This window comes from Manduca sexta, chromosome 28, assembly GCF_014839805.1.
Source record: "Manduca sexta isolate Smith_Timp_Sample1 chromosome 28, JHU_Msex_v1.0, whole genome shotgun sequence".
NCBI classification, from domain to species: domain Eukaryota; kingdom Metazoa; phylum Arthropoda; class Insecta; order Lepidoptera; family Sphingidae; genus Manduca; species Manduca sexta.
Genome location: NC_051142.1, coordinates 3516192 through 3542990, shown reverse-complemented (window position 1 = coordinate 3542990; position 26799 = coordinate 3516192). Strand labels below are relative to the sequence as shown.

General features: G+C 33.4%; 4 non-coding genes across 4 annotated transcripts; 3 read left to right on the top strand and 1 right to left on the bottom strand.

The window, feature by feature from the left end:
- Positions 1–19773: 19773 nt before the first annotated feature.
- Positions 19774–19846, top strand: Trnar-ucu. The gene has a single exon. It is a non-coding gene; the product is annotated as a tRNA-Arg (tRNA).
- A 3300-nt stretch (positions 19847–23146) lies between these two features.
- Trnae-cuc lies at positions 23147–23218 on the top strand. Its single transcript has one exon. It is a non-coding gene; the product is annotated as a tRNA-Glu (tRNA).
- A 625-nt stretch (positions 23219–23843) lies between these two features.
- On the bottom strand, positions 23844–23915 carry Trnae-cuc. Its single transcript has one exon. It is a non-coding gene; the product is annotated as a tRNA-Glu (tRNA).
- Positions 23916–24758: 843 nt separating this feature from the next.
- Positions 24759–24830, top strand: Trnae-cuc. Its single transcript has one exon. It is a non-coding gene; the product is annotated as a tRNA-Glu (tRNA).
- Positions 24831–26799: the final 1969 nt, after the last annotated feature.

Sequence of the window (26799 nt, the reverse complement as noted above, 5' to 3'; positions counted from 1 at the left end):
AGGGCTATTTATCGATTTATGAATGCTCTATTAGTTCTCTATCTACCCCTTAGTAGTGTGAGTTTAAAGAACTATTTTATAGGAACATGTAGGTTCTAATGGTTATAGATATTATTATTATTATCATTATTATTCTAGATCGAATCTAAGCTAATCTAAGCAGTTTACTTAACGAGTATAGTGAATACGTGGATATTAATAATGACTCCCCCAACAAGCTCCGCCGAATAATTAGGGGTATTTTTTCGAATAATTGTTAGTAATATTGTCTCATAATCGAAAGCTTACATAGTTGTAATCAGAATTGTCTTCTTACTATGTTTTTTTTATTCTTAACATAATTATTAGCTAGTAAAATATTATTTGATGCATGGTGTATTTACCTATTTTTTTTGTTAAGGTATTAATGTATACAAGCGTTGGTAAATAAGTAAATAAAAAAAATAAAAAAATAAGCTAATGATAGAGTTTTATTCTGGATCAAATATATTAACTATTTGTAAATATTGAGAGCCACTGTCCGTCCCATAGCAGGTGTATAACATACGCACGAGCCGATCTCAAACAATATAAATACCATCAAGTAATTTTCTTTATTCACAACATGTTAATTTCTCGCTCCTGTCAGAATGTTGTTAATAGCACTTTGATGAATGGAGGTGAAAAAACCTATTAACTTGGTGCAATGTTGATATTATTTTCAATACCTTAGAATACAATATAAGATATACATAAATAGTATATTAATATAGAGAATACAAAAAGGTAAAAAGCTAAGATATACACAAATAGTTTATTTATGTAGAATATACTAAATAGCTTGGGTAAAAGTCTCTCGGGAGGTTTTAAGTAGCGATAAGTTTAGAATTGGTTATATCACTTCTTACCTTACTCTGTTACAGACATTTTTTAAAAGATCCCAATCTCAATCTTCGATCCTTTTCCGAGGATTATCCAATTAAAATAACTCATTTCTACGCATGTCAAAAATTTTGTTCTGATCCATTTTTGAGATAGATCGAAAAAGTGATTGGAATTGCTTATTGAAAATTCTATGGGACCAATCTGGAGGTATATTCTTTCGAACAATAAAAATTCAAATCGATTCATAAATGACATAGTTCTGAGATCATCATCATCATCTCAGCCACAGGAAGTTCACTGCTGAACATAGGCCTGCCCCAAGTAGTTCTGAGAAAACAAACATTAAAAATATATATACACGTCGAATTGATGACCTACTCCTTATGAAGTCGGTTAAAAATGGCGGATAGAAGGATGTAAGGCTATATCCCGGGAGCCTATGTTCGTCCCAGGATCTCAAACTATCCCTTTACCAAATTTCTTCTAAAATCGTTAGGTAGTTTTTGAGTTTAAAGCGTTCAGACAGACAAACAAACTCTTCAGCTTTATATAGATTTGTTATGAATTTTGCAGTTAGCTAACTCATGTTTTCTATAAATATAATGAGTAACCTTAGAAGTGTGTGAAAAAGATAAATTTATGCATAATCAAATTATCGTGAACTACGCTAGTAAATAACTATAGTGGATTCACTACCATATCACAGGTATGCAAACAGAAAACACAAGGGACTCTTATTTCGTAGAAGATTAGTATTCTTATATTAAGAATATTATTTTTTTTTATTAATCACCAACGTAATTAAATTATACTACATTACATAATTAAATTATACTATAGATCAGCCTAGCTAAGTGCCATTGTAATTATAAGTAAAGACTCCATGGAAATTGTATATAAAAAAATAATGTATAAAAGAAATCCCTGTTCAGGGAATATAAATATTATATTCACAAGTAGGTAAGTAGTTATTTAAAAGATAAAATAGTATTTTTAGATTTATTTTAAAAAGCGAACGTCAAAGTAAATGGCGTCACGGGATAATTCAACAAGGATCTGATTCGTAACGGTTCCCGATAAACATCAAAATTTCTAAAAAATCGTATACTATAAATAAACGTACTTTGGTATAAATAAGGAGTTGATTTGTTGGTTCTTTTATTACGCGTGAATTTTGAAAATAACAAAAATCTAATTTATTTCGTTTTTTTTTATTTTGAAATAGCCCTATAATAAAAATGATGATGATTGCTAATGGTAAGTAAAATAATGCTAGAATTATATTTCATAATAATCTTTTATCATCATAGTTGGCATATTCTAGGAAAATATTGTCTATTACTTCGCAGAAGAGATGCAGAACAGCATTGGAAAGCATAATTACTACTTTATGCGTAAAATTATATTTTTAAAGCTGTTTTAGATTTCTATATTTTTATGTCTTCAAAATAATTTACTTCACGGATATTTGAACATTTTTCAAAAGAAAATATGCGTAACGAAATAATTTAAACGAAATATTATTTAAAAAAAACTGTCATCTGTTTTTTTCTTTACATTTATTATTTAGTATGGGGAAAAAAACAGATGAAAAATTTTCATAACAATATTTCGTAAAAACCTATTTCGTTACGCGTGTTTATTTTGAGACATACGTATTTATTGAAATAAGTATTACTATTTATGTTTAAAAAATCATAGCTATATAAATTATATTTTTACATATACTTACATATTCTTTGAAATAAGTATAAGTTTTTCTGCCTAAAAAATATATAGGTTTATATTTTTACGTTCCATTCCTCATCTGGTCAAATACCACTCCAAAATATGTACAAACGTATCCCCACTAACAGGTGTGATTAAGCGATCGTATCTACTAATTAAACGTAACATGCGATAACCCAGACATCAAGCAACGCCGGGCGACAAATTAGTAAAGTTCTCACGTGGTTTAATTGGAGGGAATAACCGTAGCGTGACGATGGCCGGTTGGCGCCTACAACTTACACAAATAACTGATCACAACATTCGTGATACATAGTTTCTGCTAATTTGGTTTTGACATTGTGAATTATCGCTTGCTTTAACGGTGAAGGAAAACATCGTGAGGAAACCTGCATGCCTGAGGAGTTCTCTATTGGAATTTCGAAGGTGTGTGGAGTCTACCAATCCGCACTAGGCCAGCGTGGTGGACTAAGGCTTAATCCCTCTCAGTAGTAGAGGCCCGTGCCCAACAGTATACACTACACACACTACACTCAATATCTTACTGATATTATATAATACAAGCAATAGAAATGCTTACTTTTGTTGGTCTACCTTATCCGTGAAGTTTTGCTATTTATCGGAGGGTTGAATATGATTACTGTCATTGGTGCGTTTTGTTGCCAAAGATGAATATAGCGCTATTAATCATTATTATCTATGTAGTATGTTATTCGATTAATCGTTAGTCGAATGTAATAACATTAAAAAGAATGATTAAAAACATAAAAGTAATCAATAAAAAAAAATTAAACAACGTTACTGGTACTCATTGTAAAAATAAAACGCTTCGGTGGGTACACTCACAAGTTACGGGATATTGAAACAGCAGTAACAGTTACCGTAACTTTTACTGTCGAATGAAGCAGCCAACTCCAGTTAAATGTTAGTAAGTTTTGAGACCGGCGGTAAATTAGCTCAATCTATCATCTACAAGGGTTTTGTCTGTTCCTTTTACCGAACTGTGTCAGTATTGTATAATTCCATATTATATAAAAATAAATAATACGAACAATCTTCTTCGATACTTAATAAAGTTTACACATAGTTTTTAATCTCGTACTAGCATTTAACAAATTAATACGAACACAATGACTATTAAATATAATATTTCATTAAGCAACTAATCTACATCGTTAATATCATTACCATATTAAGAACTCTTGTCATCAAAACAAATACGTATCAAAAAGTCCACACAGTAAAATACGAGGGAATTATTATTCCGAACCAAATCGCACGCGTTCAATTAACAAAAATAACAACATTTTCCACGAACACTCAACACTCGAGCACCGACGCGGTGTCAAAAGGACCCATCGATTTTATTAATAGTCATGATTGGACATTTTTTCGAAACTTTTAATTTGAACCTTAACTCTATAATAATAGGAGTGAAATACTATTTAATTGTCACTGCAATGATGCCTCCTGGGAGGCACAGTATATTGATAAATGATTATTTACAAATGCAATAATTAAGAGTGTGACGGATTTTCGTATGTGCAGTATTTCATGCTTGATTGGCATTTGCGAAATTTTTGATTATCATGTCATGTGATTGCATTGTCTGTAAGCAAGTACCCTAGGGTGCGCAGATGGCCTTCTGACTCCTATACACTCTTTCGCCAAGTAAATATTATATTTAAAAGTTAAGAATCTATTTTTTTTTTATATTTCGAGCTAAACGATTGTTCATGTACAATTGACGCTAAGAGATGCTGTATGATGCCCTATGTAACCGGGTAAAATGTAACAGTTTTGCAAACTGTTATTGGCTGCAGATATAAACAAAACTTTAAAGACTACGACGGAGTTTCATATACAAGGTGTCTCTATGATTATTCACAAAAGTTCCCAAATTTAAACAAATTTGAACAAAACAAAACCTTAGCTCCTACTCAAAAACTAAACAACTGTTAAAGTTTAAATTCTTTTTTCTAAACTTCCGCACTCGCGGCTTCATTTAATTTTATTTTTATAGGTCCAAACGATTTGTACAAATTAGATTATCTATCGTATAACAGATGTCGAAGTTGGAACAGTTGTGTTTGAACTGTTACTAAATAAATTCCAACAGCGGAAAATGATAAAGTGCTTACAGGACATGTGTGGGATTTAATTTTGATAATTTTATGTTGTTAAGCTTTTGTTGTGTTTATTACAATACATCTGTTTAAGCTTCAATCCGGAGAATGGTTATTATGAACATTTTAAACAAGTAGGTATGAAGAAATGGTGTGATGTCAAAGCATTCGAGTCAGTGTTAGAGACTTTGTAACCAACCACTACAACTCCTGTGAGCCAGGATCAGCTATGGCACGTATTTTATAACACAGAGCTATGAAGCTCGACAGCACTAATCTGTCTTTATCCTGCAACAAAAAAATTAAATAGAAAGATAGGGAGGAATTGGAAATATTCACTTCCCGCCATAGCAATACGGAATACAAAATAACGTGATTGGAAGATGTGTTAGCTAAAGTCTGCTAATAGTGTTATAATGCCAGTCTACGTAATGGCTTGCTGCAGAGCAATATAGATTAGGTTCTATCACACCTTACATTACCTTTCACGTAGTCAATAAATTGTTTTAAGCTGCAGCAAAAATTCGAATAGATCTCTCCTAAATTATGTCGCATAATAATGACCAAATATTTCGCTACTTCATTATCCAAAACATAAATCAAACATTCCTAATGTTTACTATTGTTTACGTATCGCACATCTACCCGCTGTATTCGCGCCCGAAGCGAAAATACGAATATCTCAATAACATACACGTGTCACAAATTTAACAAAATAAAGTCACAGTGTGTTCATTACACGTCGATTCATTCGGAGCCATTGTCCAGTCATTGTGCGGGACACAATGGCGCCTACACGCTGCGCGCAGTGGGTCGTCTACACCCCCATGCGCGCTAAAGGGTTACCTATACGGAATCAGTGTTGCTGCGTGCCGCCTGATTGTATTAATGGGTGATGATTAAAAAATTTTAATTATATTTTTTTACTTTTAATTTGAATCCCTCCTGTGCTTTGCAAGGTATTATTCGTTGCTAAAATTTATCAGAAATGTTATTTTATCAAAGTTCACCGCATTTGGTAACTAAGAAAACACAACAACAATTAGTGGATCAATAAATTCTATAATTAATTAGGTATTCTAGTTCTTAGTTATTTATTTATACATGTGAACATCGCTACCTAAAACAATAGCATAATCACTTATAATACAGAATCTTCAAAAGCTACAAGTCTATTTTTTAGTCAGGCATCATCATATTAATAATTAGCAATTTTCAATGGGATATCCATAACTTTGAGTCTTGAAAAACTAGACAAAAACGGTTTTGAAGGTGGCTCTACAATAAATATTAATTTAGTTTTATGGTATCATCCATCGTAGAGAAGCTACGACCTTAACATGAAAGACGTCCTCATAAAACGCAACTGCATACTTTAATTGCAAATTTCCCATTTAAGACAATCAATAATGTGGTAAAAAATAAAGGTCATATGAAATATGTAACGTGTTCTGGTGACCTTTAGCTGCGCAGGCGCAACATTAATTAAACGGATATAGGTCGACGCGGGCTGTAATGTATACTTTAGACGTGTGTAATTTTGTGTAATTAGGAATGTGGGAGAATTCGATAATTTAATGTTTAAAATTGAACTTTTAACGATTTTGCAAGAGATTAATATGCTGAGAAATTTTAAAATTACAAATACATGGTATATGCTACGCAGAGCCACACTGACAGACAATTTTGTCCAATAATAACGGGTTGACTTTGCCGCGGTGGCATCACTCTCTCCACTCAACTCTCAACTCTCAAGACGCTACCAGCTTTTTAATGACGTAAGGTCATGGAGAAGTCCATAGACTTAATCCCTTGTCCAGTATATCGCGAGTGAGTGTTCATAATTGACATTTATCATTAACTATTAGGTGACGCAAGCTTGTATGCCTTCGCTAAAATATTATGATTGCCTAACACAGGTTTATTACTTGTTTCCTATTTTTAGATAGCCGGTCCGCCTTGTTATGTAAAATAGTTAAGAATTTTTTTACTCATACATTTTTTATAACTATTTTTATCTCCCCAACTAAATCACTTCACAAACTGGGTAACAGTGAAAATAATAAAAATAAGAAAAAAATCTTAACAGACCCCGAGCCTTACCCACGTTTTTTCAAACAAAAAACAACTTAAGGGTAGGGGTGATACGCTAAAAAAAATTGAATTAATTTGACAGTTATCTTTTTAGAGCAAATTCTTTTATCTGCGATCTCAGAGAACGCCCTAACGATAAACTCAATAAAGGCGTCTTTGAATTTGCTACTTTATTTATGTATCTAAACAAACCATTATTAATTTAACTTCAACTTTGTTATAGTGATTTAGAATATATTTTTGCTTGAGCGCTAAGTTACGAAGATTTTAGGGTTGTAATATAATTTCGATATTTATTGGAGCGATAATTCAGAATAAGCGTGAATGTAGTTTGCATATGACTTGATAATTGGTACAACGTAATTTATTAATCAAAACTGACTGCTAAGTATGTTTTATTGAAGGATGAAGTGCTTCTGTGGGTTATAACAGATTATGGTGATGTCAATTACCATATTGTACTAGGAAATAGTAAATACAAAATCTGGCAATGGAGTACAGATAAAAAATACTATGAACATTTCATACCGAAAGTAACGAGAAACATACTTTGGTGAATACGTACGTTAAATGTCTCAGGATAAAGAACTTAGTGCAACTTTGCCACTGTTAAAGTGAGTTTTTGACCTTTACCACCAGCCGAGCCACTGGCTCGTATCGTCATTCAATAGTAATAATGGTAAGCGATAATGGTCTCTCAATGGCAGACACATTGGTCATTACAATACGGTCCATGTCTGATTTCTTATGATATCGTATGCAATGCTAATGATCACTTAATCACCTTCAGAAATAATTGTAATCTCAAAAGCACTAGGTTTTATTCAAAAAACATGTACAGCGTTCATTAAAGTTTTTAATTAAGCTCCATTTTCGCTGTCGATGAAATATTTTGATACAAGCACTTTAAAACAAAATTTAACAAAGCGAAAACGTGCAGCACTTTACGTTGAACGTACTAATTGCATATTATTGGATACATTTTAATAAAATTCACATGTAGCGTTGATTTAAGTGGTAGTCAAAATGTTATTAAAACTAGATAGATAATATTCAATAGATCATGTTTGATGCTGCATTTGTAGTTTAAATATACATTAAAATATTTTAATAATATTATGAACAAGCTTTTACCTGCGGCTTCGCCCGCGTAAGAAAAGTTTTCCGTGATAAAATGTAGCCTACGGCACTCAAGAATAAAGTAGTTTCCAATAAGTAAAATATTCAGAATCGGGTTAGACTGCCTCGGTGTTGTAGTTGTACTGCATGCGTAATACGACAGCGTTCTGAGTTCCAATCCCGTGTCGGTCAAAGTGATATTTGGGTTTTTCTGCTCAGTATCAGCCCGGAGTCTGGAATTTGTGTCCGTTTTGGCGATAAGCTCGCCCTCTATCACATCAGGGGACGGAACACACTTGGCGAAAAGTGGGTGCCCTCGTTGCGCGTCTGCATACCCCTTCGGGGAAAAATGCGTGATGTTGTGTGTGTGTGGATTAGAAGTTCCTGAGAATAACGCGTTCAAACAAACAAACTCTTTAGCTGTATAGATTAGAAAGTGAATGGTATTTGGATGTTTGTTTATAAACCTTGCAACCGTTAAACGAATTTGGATGAAATTTACCACAAAGATCGACCATGTCATTATTACAGCCAAAGCCGCGCACAACGACCAGTAATAAATGAGATATTTAAGTTAGAGTCCTTCAAAGTCATTGCACCTTGGTTGTATGTCTCTCAGTTAAAGTTTTTCTACGCAATACAATTAAAATTGTAATATCTAGTTGACATTTGCAAAGGCACGTGCCCGAAGCATCTGCCAACGGTTTCACTGGCCAATGCACTAGTATTACTATTTAAGTATTTACTAACCTGTTTAGTAGATTAAAAAGAATGCCAGTTAGTCGACTTTAATGTAAAAAATGCAAATTCTTGATATCAGAATATCAAATGAAATTGAAGGTTAGTTATGATAAAAGAGTCTATATTTAGCTGAACGAATTTAGATACCAGTTTTGCTATAGTAATTGAAATTCCAGATTATCTTGAATTACCTAAAATCAAGAAATACTAATGAAATACTTAGCGGACGGGTTTATTGTTAAAGCGTAATGAAGTGTAACATATTTTTAACTACTTTAATTGAATATTCATAAATCTATGAAAAGCAGTGTAATCCTTATATATTTTTTAAACATTTGAGTTTGATAGATCTACAACTGCACTTTATATAGTCAATACGTCTGCGTAAACACTACTCGCTCTTAAAATAACAAACAAATAGATCAAATACAAAAGTCACACCATCAAACTATGTTCGCGAAGAGTCACACTGACAAATCATTTTGTATGTCCGCCAAGGACTTTAAAATCAGCTATCAAGTTGATAATTATTGATGCAACTGGGTATCGCTCGCGGCTTTGCCTGCGTGAAAATCCTTTCCCGCTATAAAAATCTCTAAAACATCGTAGCCATGCATAGCATCGTCTGTCCGACGTCAGCGCCATCTATTTAAAGAAAGTGATTAAAAAATCCATAATTTTCCATGGGATTAAGTTACGGGATAAAAACAAGGTTATAATATATTAATCTAGGACATGGTCTATCTGAGCGCCAAATTTAATCCAAATCCGTTCAACTTCTAACAAACATCCAAACATTTCCTCTAACATTACATTTATAATATTAGTTATATCGTTATATTTACTTTTTAACTGCCTCATCAACACACTTACACGTGATATAACATCAAACACAAAGATTCATTAAATGATGGAAGATATCTCGTTTCCCGGTATAATTACTTACGGTTTTCCTCTCCCTGCTCCCTCTCTTACCCTCTTTACTTCAGCTGGGGTCCGTCCGCAAGTTTAATTGATCTAATTACGTACTTTTCCGCTAGATCTTCGCTTGGTTTGTTCATAGTATGACCTATTTCGATTGAGAGCGGCGATAGCTTAGTTGGGTGTGGAATGTACTTCCGAGACGAACGTCGGCAGGTTCAAAATCTAAGGGCACGCCTCTGACTTTTCTAAATTATGTGTGTATTCCTTATAATTATCGCTTGCTTTAACAGTGAAGGAATCATTGTGAGGAAACCTGCATACCTCAGAAGTTCTCTATAAGAATTTTAAGGGTGTGTGAAATCCACCAATCTGCACTAGGCTAGCGTGGTGTTAGTACACTAAGACTTCCTTCTCAGTAGTAGAGGAGGCCCGTGCCCAGCAGTGAAAGGTAGTGCCCAGGAGTGCAAGTGCAAGAAACCTATGTGCTCTGCAAGCTATAGGTGGTATTTACTGTGTACGACTATGTGGATTAAGGTGTGAACTCATATTTCGAAATCATACATGTATAATGTATGATTTACAAAATTTTGACGCCTATTTTTCTAGTATTATAGGGGCTTTGGCGATAATGATGAAATACTATCTTGTGGTCTGCTTTCATTTTTGTATATGATAAAAGTGGCTTATAGTCATATTTAATGAACGAACCCAATTGCCTTTTTCAATCTATCTCAAAAATTTACCAACCAGAACAGTCATTTATTGTAATGCTTATAAATTAGTTTTTTTTTCATTGGTTCAATCTCGGAATCAGATTGAAGGTTGAGATTGGGATCGTTCATTGAAAACGGCTGTTAATTTATCAACCCGAAGAGCAGGGCATAATTATTACGTTTACCTCACAAAGCGAAATATATTCGTCGTTAGATAAATTTAGGTTTTGTAGAAAAATTCCTTTTATTGCACTACATTTTACACTAATTAATTTGAGTATATTATATTTAATAATCTGCTATAATCTAAATGCCTTCAACGAATTTTGTTCCACGATTAGTGTTACTATGTAAAAAGCAGCGCTATTGGCAGAACTTGTCTTCAACAATTCTTCTAGATTCTAATCACTCAACACTCCTGTATTTCAAGTCTCAACAAAACTCACCAAAAAATATTACAATAACCAGTTTCTAAGTTTCATAGCTTTTAGCACCAAGACAATGATTTTCGGCTGCCCCATGACCCGTCCTACAAAATATTTTCTTACAAAACAATACCCACAATACGTTAAAAATCAAGTTTTCTTTCTGCGAATTTCCCACTTCATTTCACGTCATTGTTAACTTTAAATTTAAAGCAGTACACAGGGCGTACGCCGCACACCCTGCATTCTCAAGTATCGAGTCTGTAAATTTCCCATGCCAACGACGCATTGTTGACAAAAATAAATCAACATTTACATGAAAAAAAAACTAGTTTCGCGCGGACACTAAAAAAAAATGAAGGGCGAAGGAAGCCATTGTTGCGTCTTCGCTTTCGCACACGGAAGTTCCTGTTTGAATGAACTTTAAGATAACAATACTGTGACAATGCCGGCATTGACAATGGGCCGGCTCAAACGAGAGCACAGCATTGTGCGTCAAGCAGATGTATTGCTTCAGAGGATGCGTAACGGTGATTCAATTTCTCGCAGATTTCTTATTGCTCCAATTTTATTTGAGTTATGTCCGAACACCGGTTGACCCGAAGGCGTTTTGACCAGGTGATGCTGATGAAATAATAATATGGGCTTTGCGTCATCTAAACGCAAGGAAGAAGCATGGACACAAATAGAAAAAAACATGAAAATATATTATACTATATTTGATCACATTTTTACAGGACACCTGACGATTTCAGTCGAGTTTTCTAAATGTTTAAGTGCTGATACACTCTTGTTATCTAGGAGTTTGGTTAGTTGTTTGCCTCATGCAATGCTGTTATATTTTTCTATAATTTTTGACCTCAAAACTCATTTTCTGCAAGTAAATTATTGGGTAATATTTGATAATTAAAGCATTAAATTCGACGAAGGATCGCCAATTCATCGAAAAAAACAAACTATCTAGTCCGCTGTTTTCGGTCTATTAATTTCTTGTGCTTTAACCAAAATGCTGATGAATGAACAATAGTGAATACTGTCTTAGCATAGTACCAAAGATATAAAGAAAGCGTGGTTCACTTCAAATACTCAAAAAAATTATGATCTGATTTCATATCCCGTTTTGGCTACCATTATGCCAATCCGTTCATATCCCCGCCTATTGTTAATTCAATGACAACTTTCATAATTAATGTCTCAAAAACCACTCAAGAACACGACATAAATGTATCAATAAATAATATAAACTATAAAAATTTTAATGCGTCATCGGAGAGTCGTTAACGTCGTGAGACCAACGGGGGCTAATCCCCCAAACCTCGGGGGGTCATGGGTCAAAACAAAGTTGATTTATTTGTGAACCGACTAGGAACTAGCTTGATTTACACTGGTTTCACGGACGGGTTTGTTAGTTTAGTATTAACTACTTACTATTCAAAAGTAATTATTATTACTAATTATTGAGGCGTGAAATTGGAATTGGGCTCTTAGAAGTGAATATTAAAGTTGTGGTAAACATATTTTTAAATTTTAATGATTTGAATATGGGGTGTGGACATTTTAAAATCTTGGGTCAAAACTATAACGCATAATAATCAAGTTGGTTTACGCGCAAAGATGACGCCATGACAATTACCCGAAACGTCAGAAAATACGTTTCCTATTTCCGAATAAGCAATGACGTAAGACGGTTTGCTGGTCCTCTACGAGTTTACTTAACAAATTGTAAAAATCAACTGCTATTCCAATTCGATGCTTCGAGACGAGAATATTACTCATTTTTTCAGATAATTTAAGTGATTGAAATAATTAACCCAAAAGCTGCCCAATTTAATTTTTTATATACCTACTTGAAATATACACTTATGGTATTGTAAACGAATGCTCTGTGACAACATCTTTGTAATTTATTCGAACATGAATTCAATCCCAAAAAAAATTCAGTAGCCTCAATTAGGAGCCAGATTTATGTGCGATAGAGAAAGTTTACATTCTGGTAACCATATTATTATCTCTTAATTTTATTATAAGAAGAACGGAATGCCATAATATCGAGAATAAGTGCAATTCTAGACGATTTAAAGCAAATATTATTTACCTACAAATTTCGTAGAGAACCAATTACGACCTTGCAAGTCGAAACGTACACATCAACGAGGAAGACAATAAAATTAACAAACAAATATAAGCCATTTTTTACATTTACAAGCCTCAAAATATACGTACCACGTTCTAACGACGTCAAAAACAAATTTACATTCCTTAGACATGGAAGTGCCTGACAATGCTCCTTAATTTTAATTGTTACACGTTAAAAAAACAATTGGCGAAGGGTATCAACCCTCATGCAAAACAGCGGTTCACCTTCTAACTGGGCTTATTACAATCAATGTACTTCGTTTAAAATATGGTTGCTATTGTTATTTCTTGGTGCTTCTCAAATCTCAAGTAACCGCCTGCTTCGGTAGCGGTTGTATTGCGTACGCGGTAGGTCTATCGCTCAGGGGTCTTGAGTTTGAATCCCGGTTCGAGCAAAACATTTAAGTGCTGTTTTTTTTTCCAGTATCAGTCTAAAGTCTAGAATATGAATCTGATATGGCAATGGGCTCGCCCTCATCACATCGTGGGACGGAATATTCCCATGCTCGAAGGTGGTTGCAAAGGGGCAAAACTTAAATTATAGCGAAAACGCGGTGAACTAGTTTATTTTTTTTTATCGCTTTGAACACCGAGACGAGCTTGCCGTTTGCCTGATGATAAGCGATACGACCGCCCAAACAGTAGAAACACCATCCAACACGTATATTTTCAAAGTATTGTTTGGTATTACACTGCGCTTGCCATCCTGAGACATGAGATGTTAAGTCTTATTATGTCCTGTAGTACCTACCCAGGCGGACTGTCACAAATGAGAGATCTACCACGAGTAGTTGCGCCTCTGCAATCATTTCGAGGATGAAAAGCGTGAGTGTGTGCCTCTCTTGTATCGTAATGGCTACGTAGAGGATAACAAGAAGCTACAAAAGATTAAAAAAAAAAACAAGCTACGCTTCCATTAAATGTATATTGGTAGAAAAGTAACTTGCAACCCAAACGACATAATATAAAAGAACGTAATACACATGTAATAAGAAACATGGGTACGTGCATTAAATCAATATTCAGTTACGTCGGATCACCTGTCGACACCGCCAGTCACTACGTAACCTGACAGTTATTAACGGACGATATTCGTTCTAGTCGGACTAGCGTTACAGCTTTTCATAATTGACTAATGGTCGACCTAGTCGGAGTTGGAATGTCATAGTATCGAATCTTTTCTTGCCCTTAAGATCACTTTCAAGCTTCTGTAAATATTATGTTGTTAGTAGTTTAAAAGATATTGTAATGCACGTATCCTATATAAAAATAACGTAGTTTTTTTCAATAATGTAGGGTTTACGTATTAAAACAACTCACAATGTTAATATGGATTTGTATGCCATACTACCGTGTTATCAATACAAAAATGTCTACGAGAGTGACGTCTTTTAAGCCCGAGAGGGTAGGCAGAAGTGTAAACGGTGCACTCAATTTTCATCGAGCGTATTCCGTCTCTTAATATGACAGAGGGCGAGTCTAGTATAGGGTACAAATTCTAGATTTCAAGTTTATACTAAGTAGAAAAACCCAATATCACTTTACTCGAACCGAGATCGAACACGACACTAGTGTCTACATGAGACTGAAAAAAATAATTCATCGATGCCTTATTATTTTATTTATCGTTTTATTTTTACAATAATTTTCAACAGTAAATGTAATGAGCAGTCATAAATTGAAAATGTTTTCTTGTAAATAATTATCTAGTATAAAATATAGAGTTGTGATATTAATAACATTCTTATTAGAATATTAGGGATCACTTAAATTTACTTGAAATAAAACTATTTTACATTGTTTTTGTGATGATTTGGTCACTAGGCGGATCACGAAGGCAGCAATATCTTTAACATTAGAGGAAAAATGTAATAAATTATCACGACATAATCCATTAAATAATAACGAATATTCAAGTAAAAATAAGAAATCATTATAAAGATAGACTTGTTACATCATCGCTAAAATTACGAGAAACTAAGCTATGGTTTCTTATGATTACCGCACTAGGCCAGGATAGTGGTCTAAGGCCAAACCCCTCTCAGTAGAAGAGTAGGCCCGGGCCCAGCATTGAAACAGTATATAATACAGCACTAATATTTATTAAATAAAAAATATAATATAAAGTATTTTTAACACACATTATTTATAGTTTTTATTTATAATTACCACTGCAGAAAAATGACATGGCAAAGGCGTTAACTCTGTCAGTCCATGTCAGTCGTGTCAGTGGCCCCTATGGTACCCTAAAACGTGGTTACTGGACCGTGTGCGTTTTATAGTTGCATACGTAAAGCATTGTTTTTGTCACAATAACGCGCGTTTAGAATACAATTCGGGAGTAACTTAGCTTATTAAACCAGGCTATAATGTTAGACATATATATTTTTCTATTTCATTTAGTTTAATTTTTATTCTTTGAGGCTATATGGTTCGTTACATATTTTTTATGTATTGAGCTATCATGAATGCAACTTTATTTTCATTCATATTAACAGTCAATCTCAAGGTAAAAAAATATTATTCACATACATGCACAATAAATTTTTAAAATCCCACCCGCCTTCGGATTCACTTTTATAAAAAAGGGTTAAGTAAACAAACAGAATTTTAAGGATACTTTTTCAACCTTTTTTTCCTCATAATCCCTAAATTAATCTACGTCAACAACTCTATCAACGCCACACCACTAATTAAACTTAGCCCAAAAACCTCTTTAAGATTTTTTGTACAAGGATATTAACACTACGTTTAATTCTACAATAATTACAGGACCCTACGTAATAAGACCTCCGAGTTTTTAACACAAAGTCAAGTAATTTGAGTACTAATTCATTTTCAATGAACGCGTGTAGATTTGTTAAAGGATTGCCAAATTAACTTTGCCGTTCTGAAAATGTAGTTTGGGTTTTATTACGGCGCAATTGGGTCTTTATTTGTGCGAGTAATCATTATATTGGATATGAATAAGATGGTGTATGAATACGAAAAAATCAGCTGCCCATTTCTATTGAAACACAAAACATCTCGGAGGATTTTTCAAAGGAATTGGCGAGATGAAATGCGGTTGCATGGATGTTAGAATTAATTTTAGTGTTGAGGTGTTTGTGGTATCGATAAATGAATATATTAATTATAAATAAACTTTTTATAGTTTTTGATAGTGCACTGGTACACAGCTTTTTGTTCATTTTAATTTCTGTTGGTATCTAACGGATCATCAATGAGGCTCGTCTTGTATTTTAACCGTTTTTAACAGGAATTTTCTTTAAAGTGCAAAGCAGACTCCATATTTTAATCAAAATAATTATTTTAAAATATGCTCTTTTTTTAAATAAAATCGCATATGTTATTACAATACCTACTTGCACAAAATAAAACCTTTACAAAAAGTCCAGAGACTTCCGGCACCTGACCTAACAAAAGGTCGAGTCTGTACAAATATTTGTACAGTTTATCGATAAAATGATTACATCACTACGGTCCAGGTGCGGCGCGTGCGGGAACTTGTTTGCTCTCCAAGACTTGCCGGTAAAAATACAGACCGAATGACGAATTTGTTACAAGTTTATTTTTGGGTCGCATTTGTTCACGACTCGACTAAAGTAAATCTGCATTGTATAACAATAATATGGAAAATTCTGCATCTAGATAACCTAAATGACCTTGTTCCCGATGTGAATAAAGAAAGTACAAAATAACAAAAACAATAAGAAACATATGTCTCTGCATTGTTACGAATTTACAATAAAGTTTTTACACACATTTTTGTTTATTTCTAGACAAAACATGATTACAATTTGCTTATTAGAAAAGACTGGTATGTGGTATAGTGGCATCTATAGACTTATTTTTAGATTAATATATGTCTGCTTAATAATACATTTAAATGTATGGTAATTTCAGTTTATAAATATGAAGTAATTTCAATAATATAAGATATTTAAACCGGCTATAACCTAGTTGGATGTAACGGACTGCCGAGACGAATGTCTACAGTATCAAATTCTAAGGGCACCTCTGATTTCTCTAACATTATTTGTGTATTTTTTGTGAATTATAGTATTCTTTAACAGTAAAGGAAAACATCGTGAGGTTCAACAAATTCTCTATGGGAATATTGAGGTTGTGTGGAGTCCAATTCACACTAGGCCAGCGTGGTGGACTAAGGCCTAATCCCTCTCAGTAGTAGAGGAGGCCTGTGCCTAGCTAGCAGTAAGACAGGGCTGCTATTATTATTATTTATTAAGATATTTACTCGTTACCTATAGTTAATATTCGACGGAATAATTTCAAATGTACTATTCAGATTATTACTTTCATTGACCGTGTCTCTATTTTTCTTCATGCTTTTGATTAAATAAAGTTGTAAGTGAAGTTGTAATGTCTATTTGGCCTAGCTAAGATCTGTGAACTTCGAATTTTGTAGGAGTTAGAAATACAAAACTAAATAGAAAAATGCCTTAGAACGAAAAATGATTACAATTGATCTGAATTCTAAAAATAATTTTCTATTGAGTCGACTTAAATAAATTTAGATGCACCGTCCATTTTCCTTTATAGGTATTATTGCGTGCCATGCGTTACACAATTTGTACTATGTATAAATCTTTTTTGCAATAAATCTGTCAACATACCTTTGTTAAAACTTTATGTAAACTTACAAACCGTCAGTTCAAATCTAACGCTATTTTATCTTCGAGAAACAAGCTTATTTTTACAGTCCTCACATAATCCCTGTCAAACAAATAATATTGGTCTGCGATTTTTGTAACTGCAATGCTAACTTTGTATTCTACAGTAGATGTACAAAGTTTGATTTGCCGTTAAAAAGTGACACAATAGTAATATGTTTCACAGGAAAGTGTTTAAACAACTGCATTCGTAACTTTGTAAAGCACGCAGCTTCTCGAAAGAAAATAATTTTGTGATTGAATAGAATCGGGGGTGGTTTTAAGATTAACAATAGAAAATTGGAGCGATTTTTTATACTTCTATTTTTTATACTTTAAGGCACGTGGCGCAGCTGCAATCTTGTAATGTATACTTAAGCATATTATTACCTATAAAGCTAGTTAGAAATTTGCTTTAAGTGCTTTTAAGTCATCGTATACCTAAGTAAGGTGCTTGGTAATTATGCGAACGTCTTGATCTTGGTCATGGCTATTGCGACGCAACAACATTGACGCTACATTTACTGGACTTGGCAAATAAACTTTTAAAGTTCGTCATATAAATAGATATTTTATTATGTTCCTTATAAAAGTTCTATTTGAGCGGCAAGTGTCCTATATAATAATTTTGTAGTAGATCATTCTGGGTGGTGTTACTGTTTAGCAGTCGTAAAGCTTTCCATCAAGCAGTTAGCTTGCTTACTTTCCTTTCCTTATAGAGTTCTTTTCAGTAAGTATGATTAGCCATGATGTGATTAATAGAGCTAACGTGCTCCGTGAGAAAATATTATGTAGGGGAAAGAAGGAAAATAATTAGAAAATCTGCTTCAAGAATCGTTATAGTTTAGTTATATTTTCGCAGACAGTTGCTATAATTAAACCAGTCTTTATCTCATGTCATAAATTTACTCACTGTCAACATTTTTCCAATTCCAGTACAGTCAATCGAAATGTTATATGTTTACGTCCTCAACTAATGCATTACAATTTACAGTACGCCCGTATACTAGAGAACAATTCAACCTATAGTTTAGATAGGGGCGGCAGATGCACCTTATTTTACGTGTCGCGTTTTATGACTAGCTTTTACTCGTGACTCCATTCGATTAATGGAATGTAGAGTCTTTTCTTATATATATCTTCGTATTAGAATGTAGAGTCTATTAAATGATAGCTTCTTTAATGAAAGTTGTGTTAAGATTATATATTATTATTGTTTATATTTCTTCAAATATCTTGTTAAGTGTATATTTGACGTAATTAATTATTATATTGGAAGATTAAAAAAATTCACTGAACTTTTATGACTTATTTTTAATTTCTTCCATAATTCTTTGCGTAACCCTGTAGTCAATTGTATAATCTACGATTATGGGTTCAACGACCTCTTAATAGTTAAAAGTTATAAAAGTAATTTTAATAGTTGTTTAGAAATAATAATAATTATTCTTACGCTTTGTTTTGACGTATCATAAGTGCAACTTTGTTCGCCTACGTGATAAATAAATTTTATTTTTTATTTATTTATTTTTTTTATTTAAAATGGAGATACTAAATCGGCAACATCATATAACATCATGTATTCCTAAGCGCTGGTAGAGACGTTAAAAACATTATTTCATTATATAAATTTTTCTTAAAAACGACGGCCTACTGGAAATCTTTTCATTAATGTATGATAGGATGGTCATAGCTCACAGCTTTATATTCAGCATTCATTATTTTTAATGACTCACGGGTAAGCGGCGCTTGTACCACGGTCCGAGATCAAGTGTATGAAAAACGTGCATGTGTTATGTTAATTAATGTAAACTGGATATTTTTCTGGTGAAAAAGTACCCAATAATCTTGTGTAATATAATAATATCATTGTTAATTAATGCCCCACTGCTGGATACAGACTCTACCATCGGAGTTTAGGGGTACCACGTCTGGAATGGTAGTTTTCAATTACCATCGATATTCTTAGGTATAGCTATATGCAAAAGTAGGATTTTAGTCCAGTAATTTAGTAAGTTAATGTGTCTGAATACCGAAAATTTTGTAGAGCTGAATAGTTCTCACAAGTTTAGTTACTATTGCAGTCCTAACTAGGCTTTATATATGCAGGAGTCAAACGAATCATCGTATTCCTTTTCAAAGTTTTCCGTCTCTACTAAGTTCTATGTTGTAAAATGTTACTATATTTTATATCAGCAAGTGTAACGCTATAACCACGGCACAGCACACAGTCCCTGTGGCGCAGAGGATAGCGCGTTGGACTTCTAATCCAAAGGTCGTGGGTTCGATCCCCACCAGGGATGCAGAAACTAATCTTTCTTTTATAGAAATAGTTTTAAGATTTTTTTATGTCACTTCAATGGTTATCAGTTGAATCTCTATTGTTTACTCTGTGTAATGCTTAAAAGCCTAAACTAAAAATGATATCCAACAAAATATGTATAATATATTTTTTGAATCTCTACACTTTAAGGTTTTTTAAAATGTAAACAAAAATAATTTTAACGTAAATAGTTCTTAATTTTTCTGCGTAAAATATAATTTTACACTCCAACAACATCTACTTTAAATTGAAATAAATTATTTTGCCCAAATAATTACACGTCGATAAAATGATTGACTGTTTACCAACATTTAGTTAATTTACTATATTTCTAAAAATAATCACAATAAGTAATTATGTACAATTATTTTATTATTTAACATAATATTATGACATTGAGAGTTCAAATTGTAGAAAAAATACATAACAATTTCTTATTTATCTGTCAAAATCAGTTTCAAGTGGTGACTTCAGACGATTTTATACCGAATCATTAGTCTACCCTGCTTTGCTGTAGTAGTAAAAGGGTCTTTCATGCCAACGAATACGCGAACAATGCCTAGTACTAAATAATGTCGTGCAAAACAGTCACAATGCAAAGCCATGTCTGTGCGGTGTGGTCGTGGCTAGCATTGCCCAAAACACCTGCGTCCGGCTTTCACGGGTCATTAGACGCTTGACATTTGTCGAGGCTTCCCGACTTGGGCAAAAATTACATTACGCGATTAGTCGTAATTAGATTTTAGAACATTGTAGTTATTGTTTCATATTATGTGTTATGCAAAACTGAACCTTATTTTTGGGTATTCTTACTAATATAATAACATTAATTATTCAGAGCTGTTGTTGTAATGTGTACGCGGTACGAGTGCGACTACCGCCCTAAGGTCTTAGGTTCGACCTGGGTCGGGCCAATTAGAAATGTTACTGGGTTTTTCTATCTTAAAAATTATTCAGCCGCAGTTCGGAGTTATAAAGTTGGTAGTGTGATACTCCAATGCCTCGGGAAGCAAGTCAGGATAGCCGTCTCACCTGACTATGAAAGAAGGAATAAAAAATACATCTGTGTATTACGCAAACACTTGAGCACTATAATATATCCTGCATACCATGCTGATCTCCGTTGATATGGCCGCCGCAGCCAAAATTCGGTTTGGGATTAATTCCCAATAACATATAAATGTTTGTGTAGATGTTTTTAAGTTATTGAGAAGTAAACGCAGAAAGAGACGGCTCCAGCAGAGATCATGGCGCCTATTAAGTTATTATGGATTACATATTATTCCTGAATTTTTGCGGGATACTTAATTGACCTAACTTTGATCACGCTTGCCAATTTATATGAATTTGGCCTTATTTACTTCAATTGTTTTGTTTAATCCCAATCTAATAATGTAGAGTGTTTGAAGTGTACAAAATTGAATTAAGTATCGCAATCAATCACTTATCTAATATATTTAAGTGATGTTAGGATAAGAAAAGCTACTGATTAATAAAAACTCTGACGTAGTGGTAATTAATCTGCCCGAAAATTTTATTTTTGTACCATAATGCCTAAAACTTTACTGATGAGAGATTTCAGCTGGGTAGGCTACCATGGCAATGTCTATTTATGTCGCCAAGCAGCACCGTGAGTGCACTGTTATGTTCCATTTTGTAGGATAATGCCAATTTATTAATAAGCATTATGAATTTTAACATCTTAAGTCTCAGAATGACGAGTGCAGTATAGCGTGGAAGTACTTTATAATTAAATGGTTTCAAAGGCTTACTATATCCTTGACGTGTTCTTTAGTGACGAGAATCCCTGGGAATTTGTGCTCGGTACGCAAGAAGAAACTTTATTATAATTTACATACGTTAGAAATATAAAAATTATACTGCACGCATTTGTTAATTATCAATTATGTACAGATGACGTTTAAGTGCCTGCAAAGGTAGATTTGCTGAATAAATGATTGAATGTTCTCTAATATATTGCTATTGTTTAAGGGCAGTCACGACAATTACCATCATTTCTCATCAGTATAAAAAGCATCATTATAAATTACAAGGGTTAAACAACCCATTCGACATAAACAAAGCATATGTCACGGCCACAAATAAATTGTACGTAATGAAATAATTAGAGGCGTGTGTCCATGTGCCGCCATTTAAAACGCCATCAGAGGCCGTGCTTCCAATCATTAGGACATGTGTTGTGGACACGGTGCTGTATTGTTGAATATTACCGCAGTGTTAAGTAATATTTTGTTGTTTATCATTGTTAATAAGAAATATGTGTGACTACAGGCTTCTTCTGTTTATTTATTTATTAAAATCCACAAGACTTAACACTAGTGTACAATCTGAGGAATATATCTTGGCCAATAGCGGATTTATTATAATTTGTTTACATTGAATAACAGGCTGTGAAAATGACAAAGTATTTTTAGAGGAGCGTGTGTATGGGCGTGTATATGAGTATATATGTGTATGTGTGTGTTAATGACAAAATGTGCTCTATTTCTCTGATTAAATAATCATTTGCTAATTCCATTTTTAGTCGTAAATTCACTGACGATTAGTTTACCACTGTATATTTTTCTTAGGCAATTGAAGTCACTTATAACTATTGCTACAGAATATTGCTCTTTAAGATAAAAATTCGGATCGACTAAATAAATAATACGCTCTTGATAATTGAAATTCTGAAATGATTTAGATAAGGTGTAATAAGTAGGTATTATGATGGCAAATAGAAGTATAAAACATGCCCATAAAATTATGAATGACACTGTCGAATACTTAAAACAGAGGACAATATAACCTAAGTTAGTGGTCGCATTGTTCAAATTGATGCGGCATATGAAAGAGTAGTAACGTAACCTCAAGCTGAATCCTAATTTGAGGAAACTTATATTTTACATACATTATATTTACATATTTTCAGGAGCGAAAAACTGGAAAAATAATCGAGAATAATTCCACTAGAATTAGAATAAAGAAAAGAAAACTAAAAGCACAAAAGATCTCTATAAAATGAACTATCCATTTGAGTAGTTACCATAGCTAGGTCTACAATTGAGGACCAGCGTGCAAACATTATAATCCAGTTTGAAAGAGAACAAGTTGGAACAAACTGAGCTTTGTAACACTTTTATTTTTGGAAAATTAACGAAATGCAGACATGCCGTATTTTGCAATATAGAGTTCTTTGTGTATTGAAATTATTTATTGGCAGTCGTAGAACACAACATAATACAAAAACAGTTCGTTCCAATTCGTGTTGCTTGTATCATCCGATATGGTCTAGTGGCTAGGATACCTGGCTCTCACCCAGGAGGCTCGGGTTCGATTCCCGGTATCGGAATATGTTTTTGTACCTTTAATTTTTAAGGTACTTCAAAATGAACCCTTATAATTTCATTTCTTGTCCGCCTATCTGTCAAGACCAATTTTTCAGAAACACGTTGAGCTATCAAATACTCTGGACTATGATCTCTTCTAGCTGTGAAAAATCAAATTTGTATGTCAACGTAATCAAAAAATATGAGCCTTTATGTCACATATTTTCGCAATTTTGCGATTTCACAATGGAACCAAAACTTATAGGTATACTTTCCATAGACATAATCATGAAATTTGGCAAGAAGTAATATCTTAGGTATGTACAGATAAAGAAAAAGTCAGAAACCTACAAATATGCACTTTAATCATAAAAAAGCGATTTTACTATTACAAACTTATTATTTTCGGTTGGTGCAATAGTCAGGTCGGATCGGATTGAACGGCAAAGTTAAGTTTACATATTATATACTTTACCTTATCAACAAGTTTGTACGGAGCCCCTAGTGCGTCTAACTCGCAATTGTTCTTTTTTTTAGATATTCATAAAATTTTACAACGTTCATAAAAACAATTGCTTTAATGATTTAAAAATTAAGCCATCCGTACTGTGCAAAATATAAAATTGCGCAAAGGATTTGTAAAAAGTATTCCGATACCGGGAATCGAACCCGAGCCTCCTGGGTGAGAGCCAGGTATCCTAGCCACTAGACCATATCGGATGATATCAGCTTCTACCAAATGTAAAAAGCATTTTTATGTGAAAGAACATTTCTGTGTGTAAAGAATGAGAATTTTATTTAATTATAGACCTACAAGTCTCTAATGTGGGCTGCACACTAAAAGCTCAGCTTAGTTCAGCTTAGGTCACGTAACTGAGATATATTTTCATAGTTGTGTATACAATATATGTAAACTAAGGCATGTGTAACGTTCTCAGCCATTCAAGATAAGCAAACCTAGCTTAGCTTAGTTTTATGTTTGCAACTGGCTTAATGACATAATCATGGCTTTATTCACTTATATATAAAAATAATTCATAAAAGATTACATCGGCCAGTAAAAGCCAAGCATAATCGTATCTGTTAATACTTGAAGTAAATGATTATAGATATTATCGCAGATCAAGAATAAACTTAGTATCATAAAATAGCATCAAAATATTTCCCATATGTGAGTTAAGGTACACCAGCTTAGTTTTGTCTTCGATCTGCAACCCGCTTTAGGGTAGTTAGAACGAAAATAACCATCATTTCGGTACATACAGCAGTGAATATCGTGTACACGATTACGTCTTTTATTTCAGGGGTAGGTAGAGATATATGGTGCATTTTGTTTGTTAGGCCTTTAATCATATAACATAGACTGCCCGTTTTACCATTTACCAGATACAATCTTTCAACCGTACAAATACAATCTTTGTTTTACGTTCATCATTTTTGTATATTCAGATGTGTTTTTGTAAAAAAAATATTCTTATATTAAAGTCAAACGCCCTTGGCATTTATTACAAGTGACTCTACCGAATTAATTTAAGAATGAATATTTGGACACCACATTCAATATCCGATATGGTCTAGTGGCTAGGATACCTGGCTCTCACCCAGGAGGCTCGGGTTCGATTCCCGGTATCGGAAAACACTTTTTACTTATTATTTTTAGGTTTCCGTACCTCACATGAATCCGTTTTTTTCTCTGTCTATCTGTCTGTGTGACAAGACCCTTTTTCCCACGAACGCGTAGTGCTATAAAGTTGAATTTTATATCAAATACGGTCTCTTTTAGCTGTGAAAAAATCAAACATATACGTCAAGGTAATCAAAAATTAATATATTTATTTCGGACGTCCTCCCACGACATGGACAGATGACCTAATAACAGTCGCAGGAGATCGCTGGATGCGATCCGCTTACAATAGATCGATCTGGTAATCTTTGGCGGTGGCACACGTTCAGCGTAGACATTCTGTGGCTGATGATGATGATGATATTTATTTTTGATTTTCCTAAGATTCATAGTTGTCTGAAATGTAATTTACCTTTGTTCAAACCGACATTGTAATGCTATAACGCTGAAATTTATTTTGGAATTATTTAGAAGTGGAGTACAACGTAGAACAATGAAACTACAAGTTCTTAATTTCGTGGCTATTGTGTTTAATATTGGTTTTTACTGTTGGATGAACTTTATGGTATAACATTTAAATATTTAAATGACTATACAGAAATACCATTAGATTCTTCAACACAAAAAATAGAGAAACAACTACATACTATATTATGCTTTATTCATCTATATTTCATTACTTTTCAAACATTACAATTGAATCAAACATTGGTCAAAGAATTCGAACAATAAATTCCATATGATGTAATCTAATTTCTATTTCCATAAATTTGGCTTTACATAAAATTGGTCATTGTTAAAACTGGTTTGCGACCCTTTTTGAATTTGAATATAACTTATATTGCAATAAAAATCTAATACTTGAACAATAAGTGTGATTTTTATTATATAACAAAGTGTTTTTGCAAAGGGAAAGATTATATAGGCTTATTGGTAAATCGGAGTTAATAAGAGAGGGAAAATGTAGATAAATGTAACGGACTGTTGTACTGAGACGAATGTCCGTAGGTTGAAAATACAAGGGCACATGCCTCTGACTTTTCTAAAATGATGTGTGTATTCTTTGTGAATTATCGCTTGCTTTAACGGTGAAGGAAAACATAGTGAGGAAACCTGCATACCTGAGAAGTTCTCTATAGAAGTTTGAGAGTGTGTGAAGTCTGCCAATCCGCACTAAGTCAGTGTAGTGGGCTAAGTCCTAATCCCTCTCAGTAGTAACGGAGACCCGTGCCCACTCAGTGGGACAGTATATAATATTGGGCTGATATTATAAAGCAACTCCAATCGATTGTGAAATAGTTAATACCACAATCCCGATCCCGAATTATTGTTATCCCTTCTACACGCACTGTGACCTGAATAAGTTTAAAATTTCATCAGTCTTTCAAGATATAAGCTTTTGCTTAGTTTGAGAGAATTAGCTTTAGAATTTTATGTATTTTTCCCTATAATTTTTGTGCCTGAGCATGTAAATAAATAAAATAATAGTAAAATATTTTCTATGCTTACACACAAGTACGCCTTTCACTCATGAAAGGGTAGGCAGAAGCTCAACTAATGCACACATTTTTCACCGTGTTTTTCCCGATATGATAGGTGATCTATGCAATTATAACTAATAAAAAAAAAATGATAAGTGTGCCCCCAACTATGAGCGCCTGCTGACCACTATGGAACGAGCCACTCAACCAGTAGAATGCATTAAAATTGTTATTGTCAATACAAATGTACAATATTGATGATATCAACTCCGTCACCCTTGTTAATGATGTAATTTTGTGTAAAAAATTGTCAACACTAGATACACATCTGCCGCCCGCATAGCCGCAGCGGTTACACCGATATTTCGAAAATAGGTAAAATAATGAATCTATACATATTTGGGTTCATGCTTATTAATGTGTATTGACGGATATATTTTTTTTATTTTATTTAATGCTTGTAGAAATTTTATAATTAAACATTTTCACTAATAGGTAC